Below are 5919 nucleotides of genomic sequence, written 5' to 3' on the forward strand. Positions count from 1 at the left end.
TTTTCTAAGTGCGAACGGCTGTTGCGCCGTAACGTGTCCGACCCGGCTGGTTCCTCCGGTCGGCCTGAACGAGCGAAAATTCGGCCTCTTCCCCTGGAGGTCCGGACGACTTTGGCGAATATTTTCAAAGTGCCAACGGCTGTTGGGCCGTAAAGTGTCCGACCCGGCTGGTTCCTCCGGTCGGCCCGAACGAGCGAAAATTCGGCCTCTTCCCCTGGAGGTCCGGAACATTTTGGCGAATATTTTCAAAGTGCCAACGGCTGTTGCGCCGTAACGTGTCCGACCCGGCCGGTTCCTCCGGTCGGCCCGAACGAGCGAAAATTCGGCCTCTTCCCCTGGAGGTCCGGAACATTTTGGCGAATATTTTCAAAGTGCCAACGGCCGTTCCGCCGTAAAGTGTCCGACCCGGCTGGTTCCTCCGGTCGGCCCGAACGAGCGAAAATTCGGCCTCTTCCCCTGGAGGTCCGGACGACTTTGGCGAATATTTTCAAAGTGCCAACGGCTGTTGGGCCGTAAAGTGTCCGACCCGGCTGGTTCCTCCGGTCGGCCCGAACGAGCGAAAATTCGGCCTCTTAACCCTGGAGGTCCGTTCAAGTTTAACGAATAATTTCTAAGTGCTAACGGCTGTTGCGCCGTAACGTGTCCGACCCGGCCGGTTCCTCCGGTCGGCCCGAACGAGCGAAAATACGGCCTCTTCCCCTGGAGGTCCGGAACATTTTGGCGAATATTTTCAAAGTGCCAACGGCTGTTGCGCCGTAACGTGTCCGACCCGGCTGGTTCCTCCGGTCGGCCCGAACGAGCGAAAATTCGGCCTCTTCCCCTGGAGGTCCGTTCAAGATTAACGAATATTTTCTAAGTGCCAACGGCTCTTGCGCCGAAAAGCGTCCGCCTCGGCTGGTTCCCGCGGTCGGACACAAAATGTGTCAATTCGGCCTCTCTGAGGTACCAGGGGTGGGCTTTATGTACTTGGTCCCCCCACTTAGTGTACTCATCACTTTACCCCCATTTCGCAAAATATAGTCGGCACGTATGTGCAGAACTGTTTATTTTCATTTTAAAAATTGTCTAAGTGCCAGCGGAAGCTGTCACGCGAACTGTCCGAGCTACCACGGTGCCCATCCCGGGCAGTGACGGCAAAAGGCCGATGTGTGTTTGATGGAAGTCTGAATAATTTCTAAGTGCCAACGGCTCAACCGCCGTAAAGTGTCCTCCTCGGCTGGTTCTCCCGGTCGGCCCGAACGAGCGAAAATTCGGCCTCTTCCCCTGGAGGTCCGGAACATTTTGGCGAATATTTCCTAAGTGCCAACGGCTGCTCCGCCGTAAAGTGTCCGCCTCGGCTGGTTCCCCCGGTCGGCCAGAACAAGTGAAAATTCGGCCTCTTCCCCTGGAGGTCCGGAACATTTTGGCGAATATTTCCTAAGTGCCAACGGCTGCTCCGCCGTAAAGTGTCCGCCTCGGCCGGTTCACCCGGTCGGCCAGAACAAGTGAAAATTTGGCCTCTTCCCCTGGAGGTCCGGAACATTTTGGCGAATATTTCCTAAGTGCCAACGGCTGCTCCGCCGTAAAGTGTCCGCCTCGGCCGGTTCACCCGGTCGGCCAGAACAAGTGAAAATTTGGCCTCTTCCCCTGGAGGTCCGGAACATTTTGGCGAATATTTCCTAAGTGCCAACGGCTGCTCCGCCGTAAAGTGTCCGACTCGGCTGGTTCCCCCGGTCGGCCAGAACAAGTGAAAAATCGGCCTCTTCCCCTGGAAGTCCGGCCGAGTTAAGGCAAATATTTCCTAAGTGCCAACGGCTGCTCAGCCTTAAAGTGTCCGACTCGGCTGGTTCCCGATGTCGGCCAGAACAAGTGAAAATCCGGCCTCTTCCCCTGGAAGTCCGGCCGAGTTAAGGCAAATATTTCCTAAGTGCCAACGGCTGCTCAGCCTTTAAGTGTCCGACTCGGCTGGTTCCCGATGTTGGCCAGAACAAGTGAAAATCCGGCCTCTTCCCCTGGAAGTCCGGCCGAGTTAAGGCAAATATTTCCTAAGTGCCAAGGGCTGCTCAGCCTTAAAGGGCCCGACTCGTCTGGTTCCCGATGTCGGCCAGAACAAGTGACAATTCGGCCTCTTCCCCTGGAGGTCTTTTCAAGTTTAACGAATATTTTCTAAGTGCCGACGGCTGCTCCGCCTTAAAGCGTCCGACTCGGCTGGTTCCCGATGTCGGCCAGAACAAGTGACAATTCGGCCTCTTCCCCTGGAGGTCCTTTCAAGTTTAACGAATATTTTCTAAGTGCCAACGGCTGCTCCGCCTTAAAGCGTCCGACTCGGCTGGTTCCCGATGTCGGCCAGAACAGGTGAAAATTCGGCCTCTTCCCCTGGAGGTCCGTTCAAGTTTGGCGAATATTTTCTAAGTGCCAACGGCTGCTCCGCCTTAAAGTGTCCGACTCGGCTGGTTCCCGATGTCGGGCAGAACAAGTGACAATTCGGCCTCTTCCCCTGGAAGTCCGGCCGAGTTTGGCGAATATTTTCTAAGTGCCAACGGCTGCTCCGCCGTAAAGAGTCCGACTCGGCTGGTTCCCGATGTCGGCCAGAACAAGTGACAATTCGGCCTCTTCCCCTGGAGGTCCTTTGAAGTTTAGCGAATATTTTCTAAGTTCCAACGGCTCTTGCGCCGAAAAGCGTCCGACTCGGCTGGTTCCCGATGTCGGCCAGAACAGGTGAAAATTCGGCCTCTTCCCCTGGAGGTCCGTTCAAGTTTGGCGAATATTTTCTAAGTGCCAACGGCTGCTCCGCCTTAAAGTGTCCGACTCGGCTGGTTCCCGATGTCGGGCAGAACAAGTGACAATTCGGCCTCTTCCCCTGGAAGTCCGGCCGAGTTTGGCGAATATTTTCTAAGTGCCAACGGCTGCTCCGCCGTAAAGAGTCCGACTCGGCTGGTTCCCGATGTCGGCCAGAAAAAGTGACAATTCGGCCTCTTCCCCTGGAGGTCCTTTGAAGTTTAGCGAATATTTTCTAAGTGCCAACGGCTCTTGCGCCGAAAAGCGTCCGCCTCGGCTGGTTCCCGCGGTCGGCCGTAATAGGCGAAAATTCGGCCTCTTCCCCTGGAGCGACCTCCAAATTTGGGCGAAATTTTTCTAAGTGCCTAAAGGTACCAGGGGTTTGGGTACCAGGGGTGCAGTACGAACTGGTCTTTTGTCAACCCATGTACTTTTTCTAGAGTACATGGGTTGGTCCCCCCACTTAGTGTACTCATCACTTTACCCCCCTTTCGCAAAATATAGTCAGAACGAGCATGGGGGACGCAATTGTTTTCCATGCAAATCAATTGGGCCTGGTCCGAGCGCTGGTAACGGCCGCCAGCAAGCGTCCCCTGCTCGGATAGCAGAACTGAAGAAGGCACGGCACTTCCAGAGAGAGAGAGAAAATTTTCTAAGTGCCACATTTCTCAAAAATTTTCAAAGTGCCACATTTCTCAAAAATTTTCAAAGTGCCACATTTCTCAAAAATTTTCAAAGTGCCACATCTCTCAAAAATGTTCAAAGTGCCACATCTCTGAAAAACTTTCTAAGTGCCACATCTCTGAAAAACTTTCTAAGTGCCACATCTCTGAAAAACTTTCTAAGTGCCACATCTCTGAAAAATTTTCTAAGTGCCACAGCACGGCTGTGAAATATTCAAAGTCCTACAGGCATTGGCAGAATCCGCGGACGGCCGTCTGCTCCCGGCGGCCGCCGCGAAGCTACTACCCCCTCCCGGGGACGGCTGTCTGCTCCCGGCAGCCGTCCTTACCCCCCTCCCCCGTTTGCACCGCCTGAAGTTAGACCCGCCTTGGTAGGGCCCCCACCGGCCCCGGCTCGCCGGCGTTGGGTGGACGGTTCCTGCCCACTTGCGGGTCCCGGTCGCTTGGCAACCGACCGGGGAGGACCAGCCGCCTCCTTAAACACAGGCTGGAAGGGAAATCCGATCAAGCTACGGAGGACCGGCCGCCTCCTTAAACACAGGCCGGAAGGGAAATCCGATCAAGCTACGGAGGACCGGTCGCCTCCCTAAACACAGGCCGGGCAAAAATCTGCGAATGGGCCCGTCAAGGGTAGTGGGTCATCCAAGGAGGGAGGTACCGGCCGCCTCCTTAAACACAGGCCGGGCAAAAATCTGCGAATGGCCCGTCAAGGGTAGAAGGTCATCCAAGGAGGGAGGTACCGGCCGCCTCCTTAAACACAGGCCGGGCAAAAATCTGCGAATGGCCCGTCAAGGGTAGAAGGTCATCCAAGGAGGGAGGTACCGGCCGCCTCCTTAAACACAGGCCGGGCAAAAATCTGCGAATGGCCCGTCAAGGGTTGTTGGTCATCCAAGGAGGGAGGTACCGGCCGCCTCCTTAAACACAGGCCGGGCAAAAATCTGCGAACGGCCCGTCAAGGGTTCTGTCTCATCCAAGAAAGGGGTACCGGCCGCCTCAGAGGCCGGAGCGAAGGGGGCGAAAGGCTGTCGATGGGGAAGGATCGGGGCCACGGCTAATCTAGCGATGCCCGCGTCGGGCGGTCACTCCGACGAATGAGCGGGGCCGAATCCGGCGCGAGGCGGCCTTCAGGCACGTGGTTCGAGACGACCTCACCCGGCTCTAGCCCGGAGCGAAAAAAACACTCTTATAACCTGACCGACATGCGCCCATGACCCGCCTTGGTAGGGCCCCCACCGGCCCCGGCTACCGCCGGCGTTGGGTGGACGGTTCCTCCCCACTTGCGGGTCGCACTCCAGCGCTAGGCCGCCGCGCGAGCGCGCGCCCCGCGCCGCCCGCGCAGGCCTAGCGCGAACCGTACGGCAGCGAAACCGAGACGCCCCGGCTCAACCTCACCCAGAGGCCATCCACGGAGGCCGAGCGCGCGATCCGACTTGCGGCACGCCACGTGGGCGTCCGCCGGCCGCGCCGGTCGACCGCGAAACCGATTTCTCAAAGACCAAGCCCGAGTCCCAACCTCCGCACATATCCGCACACGCCTTCCCGACCACCGCGAAGCGGGAGGCGTCTATCGTGGCCGCCGGGGCGTATGACCCCTCCGCGTGAGGCGTGCGGGCTCGGGGGGGCCGCAACGACCGAGTCTGACTCGGACGGGGCGCAGCTTCCCTCCCGGTCGCAGCATCAGCGCCGAACGCGCGACGTCACCAGCCCCCCGGAACGGTTCGTCGGGAGCGCGGCAATGGCCCACATCTCACCTCGCCAGCCGGCCGCAGCGGGCCGCGCCGAACCGAGTCTGACTCGGGGTGCGCACAGTCCCGTCTGGGTCACGGAGGCGACGAGCTGTGACCGCCACCGTCGCCCCTTCGTCCTTCCGGATCCCCCCAGCGCCGGCAAAACTCCGCATCCTGGCCGCATCGCGTGACCGGGCGGGCCGCAACGACCGAGTCTGACTCGGACGGGGCGCAGCTTCCCGCCTCGGGCCATCGCAAAGCGTGCCTCGCGCGGGCAAAGTCGCCGGCGCAGCGCCGCGCCCCTCGACAAGAGCGAGCCTCAGCCGGGCTGCGACGACCGAGTCTGACTCGGACGGAGCGCAGCTTCCCGCCTGGGTTACCGCTAGTCGCCGGGCCGACGGCGCCCATCCCCGGACCCCGCCGTTCCCTCGCGGTTTATCCTAAGCCGCCTGCCTTAGCCCAACCGACGTGCCAACCCCCCCGTTGCCGAGTTCGCTCTTCCCGAGCCGCGTCCCCCCGACAATTCCGTCCGTGACCGTCCCGCCCCGCGGCGATCCGCTCTGCCCCAGCAGCCGGCGAGTCAGCGTCCTACGGGTCTGATCTGGCCGCAGTCCGAGCTCCGGGCAGGCACAGCGGCGTCGCGCGGGCGCGGTCGGCGCTCGGAGGCAGCGTCGGGACCGGACCGGCTCCCCGCGGAGACGCTTACGGAGCGCGGCCCGGCACCTCTCGTTACGGCGAAGGTACAGGCAGAG

The sequence above is a fragment of the Syngnathus scovelli genome, unplaced genomic scaffold (assembly GCF_024217435.2).
Source record: "Syngnathus scovelli strain Florida unplaced genomic scaffold, RoL_Ssco_1.2 HiC_scaffold_112, whole genome shotgun sequence".
Taxonomy (NCBI): Eukaryota; Metazoa; Chordata; class Actinopteri; order Syngnathiformes; family Syngnathidae; genus Syngnathus; species Syngnathus scovelli.